The sequence below is a fragment of the Salminus brasiliensis genome, chromosome 14 (genome assembly GCF_030463535.1).
Source record: "Salminus brasiliensis chromosome 14, fSalBra1.hap2, whole genome shotgun sequence".
Taxonomy (NCBI): domain Eukaryota; kingdom Metazoa; phylum Chordata; class Actinopteri; order Characiformes; family Bryconidae; genus Salminus; species Salminus brasiliensis.
In genome coordinates this window covers 33,719,355-33,735,676 of record NC_132891.1, presented here as the reverse complement: position 1 = coordinate 33,735,676, position 16,322 = coordinate 33,719,355, and positions in this window count along the sequence as shown.

Below are 16,322 nucleotides of genomic sequence, written 5' to 3'. Positions count from 1 at the left end.
TTGTTCTGTTGTGGTGAAATTTCCCATAAATCTTGGACGGGGTCTATTAGCCCACGGGCCGCTGAGCGGAACGGCCATTCGTCAGGAAGACAAACTGCTGCTCTACTTGGGCTATTGCATCAGACTGTCAAATCTCTCTTTCCTTCTCTCTCTCTCAAACACACACACACACACACACACACACACACAGCTCTATCGTACACTTCATCATAAATAAATAATAACAATCTCTCCATTTTGCTCTCCATTATTCCTCTGCTCTTGCCTCATTTCCTCCTTCTCTGTCCCATGTCCTTCTTATTACTGTGCTAAAGCCCAGCGAGCTTTAGGGCTCTTCGGGGACTTTAGGGACGTTAAGGGCTGCAGTTCAGGCCTCCAGCCACCAGGGTGAGCATGTGAGTGAGCATAACTGCGAATGGAATGGAGCCAGTTTTTGAGTGGCCATCAGTGGTCTAATGCGATATCACTGTGAGCCCCAGAGGGGGCTGCGAGTTGGAATCCCGAGCCACTTTGCTGCTTTGCCATCAGCAGCCGGAGTGAAAGGGAGCACAACTGGCTGCTCTCTTGACTCTTTACTTCTAGCCATGTTGGCCGTCTGTTGGCCGGTCTTGGGATCGATTCTCTAGCTAAAGGTGCATGTGGAGGGCGGAGTCACTGTTTTTAAGCCTTTAAGCTACCTTTTGCTGCCGTTGCTCTTTAAATACAAGCATCATTCAGGCATTGTTCGGCCATAGCAACGGCCAGAAATCATTAGGGCATCTCAGAAGACCAAGAAAGCCCTGAGGGTCCCCCGTGGCCTTGATAACTTAGGTAAAGTCAGCCTTTCAGCAGCTATTTCGGGTATTTTTGATGTAGGATTCACTGTCTTTCAGATTACAAGCTCAGCATCCTTGACTCAAAAAGCCTTCCCAAGGCCATACCCGCCGGCTTATCCGTATGCCAAGTATGGCCCATCTCTCTGTTGGTGAATGAGTGCTAAATCACCACATGTCCTCGGCCTGAACCCGGAGCGTTTGCAGGATTTCTCAACTTCCACTGTCATTGTCGTTCTCCTCCCTCGGTTCCTCACACCACAGAACTGAAAGAGGATTTCCACCCCGAGCTCCTGCCTGTGGGGACGTTAGCGGAGACAGTTCCTCAGTTTGTCTTTCCAAACGGTGTCTTATCCTTCCAGCAAAACACGCATCGAGGAGACGAGCGAGCGCGCACACACACACACACACACACACACACACACACACATACATTCATATACCTGAGGCGGCATTCATCTTGCATGAAATGCATGAAATCTCCCAGAATCTCCTCCGTTTAGCGCCAGCCAATCAGAGCGACGCCTCTTGCTGTGTGCAATTTCCAGAAATCCGCATTGAAATCAGCTCGCCCACAGGCGCAGCAGAGGCTGCGGCGAAGTACAGACTACATGTGTTTTTGGAAGAGTTGGGCAAATATCCTCTCGGGGTAAACCCGTCTACAAAAACCGGCGCTAAGCGACGGCGTACGGAGTTGGAAACTTCCCCAGAGGCGAAGGTTTGCCTTGGGTGGAAGCCCACGCTGCGGTGCTTTTCAGAGCTAGCTCTCGGCCCGAATAATCACTGTTGTGAGTGAAGCTCAATGCTGAAAAGTGGTTCTGAGTGGACAAAGAGGGAGTGGAGCCGGACTCCACTGGGAATACCTGGGATTGTGGTTCTTTGCACAGAAAGAAGGGGTTGGTCCTGTAGGTTCAGGTCTCCAAGGATGAGGGTGAAGGGCCTAAAAAACCTTCACGTGAAGTAAAGGTTCCTCACACTCTTCACATAAGTGGTTCAGCTATGGCATCCCTCATAGAACCATTTACCACACCTGTGGATATGAACAGATCAGCTGTGACTGAAACTTTAGCCTGGGTCTTTAGCCTGGGTCTTTAGCCTGGGAACAGTCAGGGCCCAGGTTCTCTAGAGCGTCTTCGGGAGAGAGAGAGAGAGAGAGAGAGTGTTCAATGGGATGCTCGCTTCACCACTTAAGAATTGTCTCTGCGCTGAGATACCATTGAAATACCCAAGCCATTGAGTGAGGTCGCATTTGATTCGGTATGAAAACAGGGTTTTTGAGTTGGCGGAGAAGAAGAAGAAGAAGAAGAAGAAGAAGTGGCCTCTTGTGATGGACCCATGATGAGTCATGAGTCATTTGGTCCTGTGTGTTCTGGGCTCTCAGGATTTGGGGGGGGTGTGTGTGTGTGTGTGTGTGTGGGGTAGAATATTTAGCAGAGATCCTGAATAGGGCCACTTAATCCTCAAGCTTGTAAATGTGTGTGTGCATATGAGGATCTCCCAGCTGAATACCTAGCAGCAATTCTCCACAGTAACGGTCACTTTACTGCCTGCTGGGTCGGGAGCAGCCTGTGCTGATGAGCTCTTGCTGATGCACCTTAATGGAGTGCTAAACGAGTGTGTGAACGAGAGGTGAATGTGGGAACGAGTGGGTGAATGAGTGAGTGAGCAAGCGGATGAATGGGCGAGCGACATTTCCACTGCTGACAGTGAGGGTCGGGGAATGGGGCCTGATTGCTGAAACGGGGCAGCGGCATATGGCCGGCCCATCTCACAGCAATAAATACAGCGGCTTTGGAATCAGTCAGCAAATTTCCCCTGCTTAGATCAATCTGACTCACCCCAGTTCATTTACATTTCAAACCCAAGCTCTTCCTCCCATTTCCTAAAACATGCAATGCTTCTTTTGAAGCCTGAGGGGAAGCTAATCTGCTAACTGCTTGAGGTCCTCAGCAAAGGTTGGCGACAAGCCTTGGGACATTGTTGCCTGTTGTTGTCCTGCTGGGACGCGAACACCTTCCTTGATCCTAGAAACTAGATCTAGGTGGTAACTATGGTACCACACGCAAGGTGGGTGTGGTCTCTGGGTGGGTTTCTACATACCCACATGTGCTCCATTGTTACAGCCCACCTTACTCTCAAATGGGTCCCATCTAGGCCTCATGTGCAGTGTACAACCCAGATGGGGCCCATGCTTAACCCCCCCTGGTCCCATCACTGACCCTGATGGGCATCCATATGGACAAAACGTTCTGGTCCCAGTTGGGCTACCCTAAGCTGTTAGCTGGTGGCTGCTATGGTATATGAGGTGGTTGCTGAGGCATTACTAAGTGGCTCCTGGATGGGTGCTAATACTTTGGGATTCACTTGGGGGAAACATTTGTTTGTAGAATGAGGCCCATCGTCACTGTCGAGCAAAGACCTTGTATCTCCATATTTGATTTTTTTTTTATGTTTTGATGTAATAATAATGTGAATCTGGCAGTTGTTCTTTAGATCGTGTTAAGGGTTCACGATGAACGGACCAATGGGAATGCTCCAAGATGACTTGCAATGACATCTTTTTACATTGACCTCCATTGAAGTTGATGATTTTGGAGATACACATTTTGTGGGACAGCGCCGACATGCTATTTCAGTGCTATTTGAAGCATTTAGCTACACTCAATAGCGCAATACACAATCTGTGTGTGTGCGTGTGTGTGAGAAAACCACCACAACCAATACTGTTCCGAAAGGCCGTACAGACCCTTGGAATGAACATACTATAAATACACTCGTACACAGAAATCGTTAGAGGTCACCCAGCAATGTTCCCCATCGCTTCTGACCTCAAGGCTTGAACGAGAGTAGCGTGCCCTTCTTGCAGGCTTCCATCTGCTTTCACCGAACCTCTCTCGCTGACCGCTGACCCCTCCAGTGTTGTGTGAAATGCCCTCAGCCATGTCCAGACTCCTGCAGGCTACAAGGTTACCTGCTGCTACTGTTCTTCTTCAGCAAGTGAGGCCTGCAGAGTTCTGCAGCGGATCTGTGACTCTGTAGCCCCCCGTGAGAAGAACCCCCACGCCCTCGCACGCCGCTCTGTTGACGGAGAGCGGGGGTGGAATAAAAGGAGAGAGAAATGAGGCGCGGTGTTGATTTGTTTGTTTGTCAACACTGAGCTGAAATTAAACATGACACGTAATCTACCTTCCATTTCAGCCGACCTCCTCCTCCTCCTCCTGCTCCTCCATCTCCCATTAACACACACTCATATCTCACAATGATTCACAAACACCAAGCTCTTCTATTCTCTCTCTCTCTCTCCATCTCTCTCTCTCTCCCGCTCGGCTGCCGACTCAGTGGGAGCGTGAGTAATTATCGTTAAGGCTTAATGAAATAATATTAAAACGCTGAGAGTCAATTTCCCCTCCGTTTGATCGGGTCTGTTGCGGCATCCTCGCTCAGGTCCTAGCTAAAGGAGCAGTTCAGAAAAGGCTGCTAAAACCACTTCCCTGTCCTCAGGCCGGCTGATAATAAGCCCTGGAGGTTTGGAGGGGGGGTGGGTGGGTTCAGTTGCCGTCTGAGCCGCTAACTTTGTTTTGGTATATGGTTCATTTTCACTGTGGAACAGGGACCCACTTTAAAGGAGTGCTCAGCCTCAGGTGGATCATCCCTTTAAGCGTTAAATGAAAAATAACAGCCTGTCCCGTGAAGTCGGCCCCCATTCATATGAATTCCTAATCAGGAGAAGCTACAGGGAGGACAACTACAGCCGGCCTGTGATGGCGTGCTAGGCCTGACCAAGATGGGACGAACACACCCTGGGACTGGGAGGAGTTGTGGGCTGAGCAGAAACTAAAAGGGGAGAATGACAGGAGAGGAGCCAAAAGGGGGCTAGAAGTACACCCTCCAGGCAGCGCTCGATAACAAAACAAAGGGGGGGGGGGGGGTTGGGGAACCAGCTGCTAGACCAAACGGCAAGGCCGACCAAACCTGGAACTACAGCGCGCCACTGAGAGCGTAGGTCGTCTTGCTGGAGCGTGGGTACCTTGAGCACCCAAACTGGCACTGGAGGCTCCAGTACGTACAATTCTCTTGAGGCTACTTAAATATCCCCCAGTCCCAGGTGTACCTCATGAACCAAACACATGAACGTAAATGAAACGGAAGTCCTTATTTGGGCCTGTGGGCGGCGGCTCAGAATCGCCCTGAGGGATGGCACGACACAGAGGGGCTGACAAGTGTCCGAAGTGTCTGAAGGTGGTTCATTGGGGTCAGGTAGCGGCGGCAGAAGCTGTACTTGCCTGGTTGTGTGGATTAACTCGTTGAATTGTACCTCCTGCAATCTAATTGGCTAGTTGATTTTCCTTCCGACAATCTGATTGGCTGGTTATATTTTACCTCCTACAATCCAATTGTCTCCTACAATCTCGAAAGCTGATTGAAAGCCCCGAATCTCTTCCTACAGTATGATTGGCTAGGTAAATTTTCCATCCCACAGTCTGATTGGCTAGCTGAGTCAATTTTCCTCCTACAATCAAATTGGTTAATTGATTTTCATTCCTTAATCTGATTGGCTAGTTGAATTTCCCAGCCATTGATTTCCTTGTATAGTTGAATTTTCCCTCCTACAATCCCAACAATTTAATTGGCATGATCTTTTTTTTCCTCCAACAATCTGATTATATGATTGGTATATGATATGATTTTTTTTCTCCTGCAACCTGATTGGTTAGTTGAATTTTCACTCTAGCTCCTGAACTATCCTGGAATAGCATCACAGTGACGATCAGGAATGTGAGCTGGACACGTCCATTTATCCAGGTTCGATTAAATGCAGGATGTGCTGGATCAGGCTTCAGTAATGCCTCTCCTTTTCTTCTACTGGTTATTTCATTTGGACCATGGCCACCAACACCAACAATAATGACCTGACCCGAACTCTTAGCTGCAGGACAGGAGACTGTGTTCAAGGACACGAGTCGAGTCGCTGAGGAATAAAAAATGAAAAGAATGTAAAAATATGAAAGAGGTGAAATCCTCTGTGTCTCGAGAGTGTGAGAGCAGAAGTGGAGGAGGTCAGGATTACCTGTGCGGTCAGGTTAAAACCACTGACCTCTCCACTCCATCCTTCATAAGCTCGGACTCGCCACGGATTGTTTCGCATAAAAGGAAACATCTTGCATAATCGTTTTAGAACATCAGACGGCATGACGCACAGCGACACACACACACACACACACACACACACACACACACACACACACACACACAGCCACTGAGCCAGTGTGACAGAGCACATTAATACTGCATTACAACACACAAAAGACGGCCCGAGCTGAAGCTGTCCTTCAGGCTTTCAGGAGGGGGGAGACTAAAAGCACTCAAAGCTCCTTCTGTAGTGGAGAGAGAGAGAGAGAGAGAGTGTGTCGGACGCCCCAGGTAAGACAGGACCGGCACCGTGTAGCTACCTCTCACGCTATACACTGCAAGAGCTGGAGACTGGCTGCTGCTCTCCTGCACTCTGACTGGCTTTTTCAACCCTATTGTCCGATTGGCAGGTTCTGTCCTGGCTGTGTTCTAACTGACCGCTTCTATCCTGCAATCTTACGGGCTGTTGAACTCTGGGTTCTGATTGGTTGCCAGTGATTGTGTCCGAAAAGGTTGAAAAAGTTGAAGAAGTTCACAGACCTGGACCCGATTCTGGAGAACAGCAGATTATATTTGAACTCGGATCAAATGACAGTACACACAAACACAGCATCCTGCCACAGTGTTAGCACGCCAGCTACCGGCCTTCTCCAATGTTGCTATGGCAGTGTCCAACATCGCTACCTCTGTTTTAGCACACTGGCTACCAGCCTTGTCCAACACCGCTACTAGTCAGACAGGCTACAGGCCTTCTCCAATGTTGCTACTGCAGTGTTAGCTCGCTGGCTAACGGCTGTGTCCAGTTGTTGGCCTTGTCCCATTTACAAAGCCAGGGCTGAGTCTGAACACCGGACCTTTTCTATAGAAGCAGACATTGCTGGAATGGGAGCTAGGTGGGTCCCTGGTGGGCATGAGCTCTAAGTGGCTTTATACATGCATTTTATTGGAAATCAGTTCAGGGCTTCCCAAATATGTACAACCCAGATGGAACCCATGCTTAACCCCTCCAGGTCCCATCACTGACCCTGGTGGGCATCCACATGTGGGGCCAACGTGGAACCAGAGGACAAAACGTTCTGGTTCCCAGTTGGGCCACCCTTACAGGCCCCACATGGACATAGCTAGCTAGCTGGGAAAACTTTCTTCCCTCTAGTGCTTGTCCTCAGCTCTATTAACCGCATCCGCTTCTTCAGTACTTTTAAATTTTTAATTAAAAAAAATAACAAATCCAATAAATGCATATAACTGCATTTCATGTAAACTCCTAATCACCGTTTCAAGTGTGCTGTTCCAGAGATAACCTTATGAAGCGTTCAATTTCTCAAAATTTTGGTAATATAAGCGGCATGTGTTTGCATGCTATTGCGACATGCTTGCTTAATTATTCCTACGTTCATTTCTAATCAAGAAGAAACAGCAGCCTAATTGAATCTCTCTAAAGTAAACGTTTGGCCTCGCTTGTGTTACACTTTGGAGTTTAATTATTCCGGGCTGAGAAACCGAAGGCAAAGAATAGGGCTTTGTTTGGGAACAATGCTGAAATTGCTTAGTGGTGAGCTAATCAGTCTAAAAAACAAGAACACACTGTTTGACTATTTACAGCTCGCGCAGCACGGCTAATACGCCTTTCCCGATAGGTGACTGGGTGAGGCCTTCCTTTCGGTTTCTTTTTAATCAAACTAAGAGCTCTACTCGAACTGCTGCTGAAATTAATCAAAGCTAGGCTTTGCGAAGACGCCTGGCTATATTTGTGGCCTGCGTTCAGATCCCGGAGCCGCGGCTTGGCTAATGCAGATTTACGACCAAATAAATCCAAGTCCCCAAACGTAGCATAAGCCTGGATCATCAAAACGTTATTGCCATTCATATCCCAAACGGATCGGCCTGTTCCGCGCCGAACCAGGCAACAGCACGGCGGAGATGGCTAGTGATGGCTTCATCAAAACACATCACTCACCCTCCTCTCCAATTAGTTCCTATATTGGCTCGTTCGTCATTGCTTGCTTGCGGCTAATATATGGGTCAAATTGACCTCCAGACATCTAAGAAGATGAGGAGGCAGGTATACAAGGGCTTTAATAACTATAACTGCCTCTTGATGGTCATTTCTAATAGTCACTTTGTCAAGCTTGCTGTAATAAAGATGAGTGATCACGCTGTGAGCACATCGTTATAGTGGCTAATAAACAGGCTAGCGTGTCGCTATCACAGCACCGTGTTGTTATCACAGTTTAAATCACGTCGGGATGAATGTGTCTGGGTTGTATCTGCAGCATAAGGCAGGTTCTGAGCAGAAGGCAGATGTAGCACTTATTCCGCTCAGGGAAACGGACGACGTTTTTGAGGGACCACTCAGAATTGTAAATGCTCGAAAGACTGACTGAATCACTCACTGAGTGGCTCACTTATTTTCTGCCTCACTGACTCACTGACCCAATGGCTAATTCACTTATTTTCTGAGTAATTCACTGATTCTAATTCACCGGTTCACTGACTGATTAGCACATCGACTGACTTACCATTGACTTGTCCTGACCGTCTAACTGAATCACTTATTTTCTGACCAACTCACTGATCCACAGACTGACTGACTCAGTGACTGACTAGCTCATTTACTGATTCAATAAATGACGGACACGTTGGCTGACTTACTAACTTCATGACAGACTAAATGAATCACTTATTTTTTTGACTAATTCACTGATTCGCGGACTGGCTGACTCAGTGACTGACTTGCTGATTCCATTACCGACTAACTCAGTGAATGACTGCCTTATTTTCTGTCTATTTCACCGGTTCACTGACTGATTAATACATCTGATCAGGAAATCACTTATTTTCTGACCGACTCACTGATTCACAGACGGACCGACTCAGTGACTGACTAGCTTGTTTTCTGACTCATTTACTGATTCAATAAATGGCTTTTTAATAATGACTGATTAACACATTGGCTGACTTACTAATTTCATGACTGTCTAGCTGAATCGCTCATTTTCTGACTAATTCACTGATTCATGGACTGACTGACTGACTTACTAACTTCTCCACAGACTACTGAAACACTTATTTTCCGACTGACTCACTGATTTGATGACTAACTGACTGGAATGCTGATTCACTGACTGACTTAGTGACTGACTCACTGAGTTATTTACTGATTCATTAACTAATTGACACTTTAACTGGCTTGCTAATTTCTTAGTTCTATGCTAACTGACTCGCTCATGTTCTGACTGATTCACCTGGTTGACTCAGTGAATTAGTAAATTAGTTTACTTTGGTTGGCATGACAAATTCTTAGATGCCCATTTACCACCCTGTTATTGTACCAATGAAACACACAAATTTTCCTTTTATAATGGGCAAAAAATGATAAGCTCTACTTTTATTGGCTAGTTTACATCCCCACAACAGCTTCGCAGCATAGCATAGCCTAGTCTAGCATAGCGTAGCATAGCGTAGCATAGCTTTCAACACTGTGACAAGAAATGATTCTGGAGCATTTTTCACTTTCCCAAATAGTGTCCAACTGTCCTCTCACTGTTGCTGTCCAGTCGACACTGTGTGCTGTAAGCTAGCTAAAGAGATTGAAGAGATAGAAGGGGGTGGCAGGGTTAGCTTCTAGCCTAGCACCCAACCAGCTCTCACTGCTTCAGAAGCTTCCCCTTGCCTTGTGGCCCTCGTGGCTCTTCCTTTACTTCACCTGTACTTTGACTAACGTTAGCTTTTAGCCTTGCTTCCATATTCTCCAGAAGTAGTGTTTAGCTCGAAAGGCTTTCTCTAGTGGGTGGGGTTCATGTACATTTTTTTCAGGGTGTAAATGTAACGAGTCAAGACTGATGTATCAGTTTTAGGGTTTTGGAATCCAGCTCTGTTCTGGTTGTTCTGCTGGATGTTCTTCTGACACATCTATGTACCGAACTCCTCATAATTCTACTATTCCAAGATTACCACAGTGGCCATCCCAGGGCTCGGCCTGGTTCATTTATCTAAAAACATCAATTCAGTCTTACAAAGCAGATCTGATCTGATTTTGAGAGCATAATGAACACACGTTGTGGGCACTTGGCAGCCCAGCTAAACTAGACTTCTGTAGTCCCTTTTTCTGCAGCCAGTTAATCTTCTTGTCGTCGTCAGAGGCACGGCATCTCGCTTGTCTTTTCCCTCTTGGATATGCGCGGAATTTAAAACGGCCACTTTTCCTGCGTTTTGCAGGTAATTACTCCGGCTGTAGCACGGGGAGCTCGGGAGCAGGGGCACGGCGTGAGGGAAATGATTAACACCTCTCCGCCTCGCTATATTTTTATCCCCACGCCACGGAAAATAACAATCCGCAGGACTGACGGAGTTCTTAATGCGGCAATTAAGATACGGGAAGTGTTAAACGATTCGCAGAGGGAGCCGTCAATCAGCCGGGCTGCGAGTGTACCTCAGGGGCCTGCTAAGTCCACAGCCATCAGTCTGAGTCTGCCGCTCTCCCGCTAAAGCTAGCAGCTCAAGAACCCTTCCACCGCCTTTGAAGCGCAGAAAACAAACAGGACTTATGAATTTTATGACTTCCGATCTGTTGCCGTAGATTAAAGGGATTACGGCGGATCTGGAAGCTTTTTAACGGAATTGGAATTGGATGTTTACAGTCTGTAACACGATTACAGTCTGTAACAGAGCGAGGGATTCTAACTGTACCTCTGGCACAAATCTAGAGGAGCAAGGTTCCCCAGGCACACCTATGCGTCTTCTTTTGTACGGCATTAAAGACATGGAAGAAGCCCCTAGGTGTTCTAGGGATGGTGGCGAGGGGAGCGACCTTGCATATTGATCAGACCTTCAGAGCCACAAGCCTCTTCTGCGCTCGGCTCTGCTAACTGTAACTAGTCTAGCGCAGCTTAACAGCCTAGTAAACAACAACAACAACAACAACAACGGATCACAGTTTTACAGATTGTACACAGCCTGTCGAAAGTCTGACTAATTCTCTGGCTTTGCTATTTCGGGCCAGAACTCTTGGGGAGAGTCACATGACAGCGATGCAAGTCTTGGTGCTGATCTGCACCAAAAACCCTTTGAGTTTCAAGTACGGCTCGGCTCGACCCGCCATCCCTTAAGGTCCATGGAAGACAAGACACTTATTTTCTGACATACTCACTGATTCCCAGACTGGCTGACTCAGCGAATGACTGCCTCATTTTCTGTCTAATTCACTGGTTCACTGACTGATTAGCACACCGACTGACTTACTATTGTCCTGACCATCTTACTGAATCATTTATTTTGTGACCAACTCACTGATTCACAGACTGACCGACTCAGTGACTGACTTGCTGATTCTCCTCCCAACTAACTCATCGAATGACTGTCTAATTCACTGGTTCACTGACTGATTAGCACATCGACTGACTTACTATTGACCTGACCATCTTACTGAATCATTTATTTTGTGACCAACTCACTGATTCACAGACTGACCGACTCCGTGATTGATTTGCTTTTTTTTCGGACTCATTTACTTATTCAATAAATGAATCTTCAAGTACGGCTCGGCTCGACCAGCCATCCCTTAAGATCCACAGAAGACAAGCGTCCAGACCTTTTCCTGTCCTGCACCGAAGTGGTGGAATGAACTTCGCCTGGGAGTCCAACGCTCACTGTCTTCAAACCCAGATTGAAGACCCTCCTCTTCAGAGAGTACTCAGGCGAAGAGAAGAGTACTATGGTCTCTACTAAACTTTTGTTTAGTAGAGTCTAAGCTTAGAGGAGCTTTGAATTTTAGTCTATTTAAACTAGCTGAGGTTCTTCTTCAGTAAACAGTGAAGCTCATTTGTAAGTTGCTCTGGAGAAGAGCGTCTGCTAGCTGAGGCAAGGAGGAGAACTCGAGAAATTGTGGCTGGAGTTCTGGGGGTCTTCGAGCTGATGGGACCCGAAGCCAGACCCCCGTTGCCAGGTAGAGGTGGAGTATGATTGGATGATCAGGAGGAGCAGGGGCGGTGGTGGGGTGCAAGTTTTCGTCACGAGAACGAGAAGGGAGAGGGACGGTTTTATAGCGTGTAGAAATGGAGGGGAGGGAGTTTGGGCGTGGTCCTTCTCGTAAACCTTCAGCTATTACATAACTCCATTAAGTGCACCAACTTCTCTTAACCTGAGGGCATTTTCACACTGGTCTCGTGGCCAGGGCTGAATCTGGGCTCGTTTGGGGGAGGGACTCGTTAGCGCCCACCTGGTTTGCGGCAGCAATAGACCCCTACATTGCCAGGATACCAACTAATTACATCCGGCCAATTTCACACTGACAGATTCTCCTCTGGAAAAAATATTAAGGGATAATAATCATAAGTAACTTCATTAACTACATTAGTACAGACTACTGCTTGCTTCCGCCATGTTGCTTTTTCCCCTCTAGACCAACCCAGAGGATCATGGGATACGTAAGGCAGAGAAGAATACATCAATGCTGTCGTCACAAATTGGTAAAAGTGATTGCAGCTCAGCGGCGTTTCTATGATGTAGGTGTTGGTTGCTGAGGTTTTGCTATGTGGCTACTATACTAATGGGTTGGTTATTAGGGTATGCAAGGTGATTGCTAAGGTGTTGCTATTATTTAGCTGTTGCTAGGGTGTTGTTAAGCTGGTTGCTAAAGTGTTTGCTAGGCTGGATGCTAGGCTGTGGCTCTATTAATCTATCAATCTGTCTGTCTGTCTGTCTACACATACATGAAGAGAAGAATACATCAACGCTGCCGTCACATATTGGCGAGATGAAGGTAGCCAACTCAGCAGGCAGCCAATTTGGACATGACTCGGCCCCTTCCTGCCTTCTAATGCTGCCTGAGTAGGCAGCGCTAGTCTTTAAACCAGCAAGCCTCAGTCTGCACTGTTTTCTTACCGTAAAAAGTTTTCTTCTACAAAACTTCTACAAGGTTCCTCTGCAGATTTAAACCGAAGAACCTCCAAAAGTTCCTTAAGATGCCTTATGCTTTTAACACTGCTGCAGGAGGCAAGTCGGCTTGTTTACAGGAGATGCATCACCAGTTATATTTTTCCTCGAGTACTTCTTCAGCAACTCCAGCAGATGCAGTGGCTAGATGGAGGCACTAGATGACCTTGCAGATGGACAGAGGCCTTGAAGATGGACAGAATTCCCTGGAATTACACTGCTTCAACTCTCTGGAGTCTCTTGGAGTTCTCCAGGTCAGTCGTACAGCACTGGCGTCTATGGTATTCTATAGTTCTGAGGAGTTCCTGGAAAGACCTGACTGCATCTCCACAAGAGCATCATAGTGGTTCCATTCCAACTCCTCCAAAAGGTACTGCATGAAGCTCCATCACTCCATATCCCAAGGCTGCGGGGCTTTATAGCTCAAGCTTGGCATTGGGCTCTGTGATTTTAGGCTATCCTCTTAGTCTATGCTCTTCTATGGAGATTATACGAGCTGCGTCGGCAACAGGTGCACCTTAAAGCAGCTGATTTATGGACCAGAAGGAGTGTTGCTAGATGCTTTTTGGATCTAGAAATTGAGAGACTGTCTCATTCCATGACCGTCTACAGCAGATCACACTGTTGCTGCACCTCCATAAGAAATAGTCGTGAAATTTGTTAAGGTCAATTTGTTAATTTTGTTAATAGCCACAGAAAGTCTGGCTTCACACTCACGCCCTGCTAATTCCTGTAGATTCCTCTGCGTCAGAGCAGTTCTGGCACCTCACACATGTTCATCCCACACACACACACACACACACACACGAGAACACAGTGGCAAAGCAAGGCCTAAAATAGCACGTGTCTCTGCCTGCCAGACAAACCCTCGAAGGAATAAGATGAAGTCGGGACTGGTTTGATGTAGGCCGGGGGGCTTCTGTTCTAAGTTGTCTCTGTGTTATTCTGCATCAGCCTCCAGAAACAAAGCTCCTGCACTTCAGTCAGCAGCTCCTCCTCTCCCCTATTCCCCTCATTTTCTGTCCTGACCCCGCTCTCCCTCAATCCCTCTTCCCGCTTGCCCTCCTGTCCGCAGTGTCCTCCTCAGTGGCGAGTGACTAACGGCTCTTAGCACTAGCACTGGCGAAGCTTAACAGACAGTGAGCGTCTCTGTGTAATGCAGGACACACTGCTGCTGCTGCTGCCGCCGCCGCCGCCTCGCCCTGAGAGACACAACAAATGAGCCCCGCTGCGAAGCTGCCAGATAGAGAGAGTGTCTCTGTGCTTGTGTGTGTGCGTGTGTGTGTGTGTGTGTGTATGTGAGTGAGAGAGAGAGAGAATATCATTGTAATCATAACAAAGAAAAATTAAAAACATCAATAATAAGAATAATAACAGCTGTAATAATGATTATGATGATGATTCATTAACAATAAAATGCCATGATTGTTAGTATTACAACTATTAATAATAGTAAGAATAGAAATAATAATTGTAATCGTTATTAATCTTAACAATAATGATAAAAAACAACAACAACAACAACTATCATTATAATATGAAAAATATAGTACGGTATAGTAATATAATTATTGTTAGTTATGAATTAAATAATATATAATAGTAAAAGTCATAGTAAAATATGAATCTGGCATACACCATATTAACAATAAACAATTGTAATAATAATAATAATAATAATAATAATAATAATAATAATAACAATAACAACAACAACAACAAAACAATTGTAATACTACTACTACTAATAATAATAACGTTATGTACTATTATATGAATAATATAGTACAGTATAGTAATATCGTTTTTAATATTTATATATCAAAATAAATTTGTTTTGTAGTATAAACAACATACGATAATAATAATAATAATAATAATAATAAACTAGAAAGTGCCTCTCATGAAGAAAATGCAAGCACCATTGCAGCTCAGCAGTGTTGCTGTGATGTAGGTGTTGGTTGCTAAGGTTTTGCTAGGTGGCTACTGTACTAATGGGTTGGTTACTAGGGTGCTGCCAGGTGATTGCTAAGGTGTTGCTATTCTTTAGCTGTTGGTTGCTAAGATGTTGCTAAGGTGTTGCTAAAAAAGGTGCTGCAGAAAGAATGCATGTTTACACATTTACAGCTTAATTACTGTATAAACATCTGCGAGAGAACATTTCAGGATATTTCAGGTCGACAGGTTTTCTGTTCTAATCACCTCGATGATACTGAGACACCTACAGAGATCATGTTTAAAATGCAGCTAAATTTCATATGATTTTTAACATGATCTCTGTAGGTGTCTCAGTATCATCGAGGTGACAGAGATAAATAGGGAGATGGAAAAAAGGCCTGCATGTTGGTGGGTGTGTGTGTGTGTGTGTGTGTGTGTGGCTCGCCGCCTCCTGATGGGTTCATCCTCTTTCTGCTCCGGGGCGTTTAACTGGGCCTGCTTTATTTACAGCCAATCTAAAGCTCATTTGTTCCACCTCTGCTGCAGTGACTGGATATCATCAGAAAAGAACATCATCCATAATCCTTAATTCTGTACGTTATTAAAAAAACATGGAAATAAATGTCATCTACATCTAAATGTTAATGTTGTTCACTTAGGGTGAGCTATCAGAACGTTTAGCGAGCGTCTTAATAGAGCCTTAAAGTGAGATCTAGAAGGCCCTCTTCATAGGCCTGCGTGTCTGACAGCAGTCTGGTGAAAGTCCGTGTAAACTAGTGCAGATGGTCCTCGGTGCATCCACTCACTGGCCACTTTATTAGAAACACCCCATGCCCTTGTGTGTCCACTCGCTGGCCACTTTATTAGAAACACCTCCCTTGTGCTTCCACTCACTGGCCACTTTATTAGAAACACCTCCCTTGTGTGTCCACTCGCTGGCCACTTTATTAGAAACACCCCATGCCCTTGTGCTTCCACTCGCTGGCCACTTTATTAGAAACATGTAATTCCCTTGTGTGTCCACTCGCTGGCCACTTTATTAGAAACATGTAATTCCCTTGTGTGTCCACTCGCTGGCCACTTTATTAGAAACATGTAATTCCCTTGTGTGTCCACTCGCTGGCCACTTTATTAGAAACATGTAATTCCCTTGTGCATCCACTCGCTGGACACTTTATTAGAAACACCCCCCCTGTGCTTCCATTTCTGGCCACTTTATTAGAAACACCTCCCTTGTGCTTCCACTCACTGGCCACTTTATTAGAAACATGTAATTCCCTTGTGTGTCCACTCGCTGGCCACTTTATTAGAAACTCTCCCCTGTGCCCTTGTGCATCCACTCACTAGCCACTTTATTAGAAACACCCCCCTTGTGCTTCCTTGTACTGGCCACTTTATTAGAAACACCTCCCTTGTGTGTCCACTCGCTGGCCACTTTATTAGAAACTCCCCCCTGTGCCCTTGTGCATCCACTCGCTGGACACTTTATTAGAAACACCTGCCCTGTCC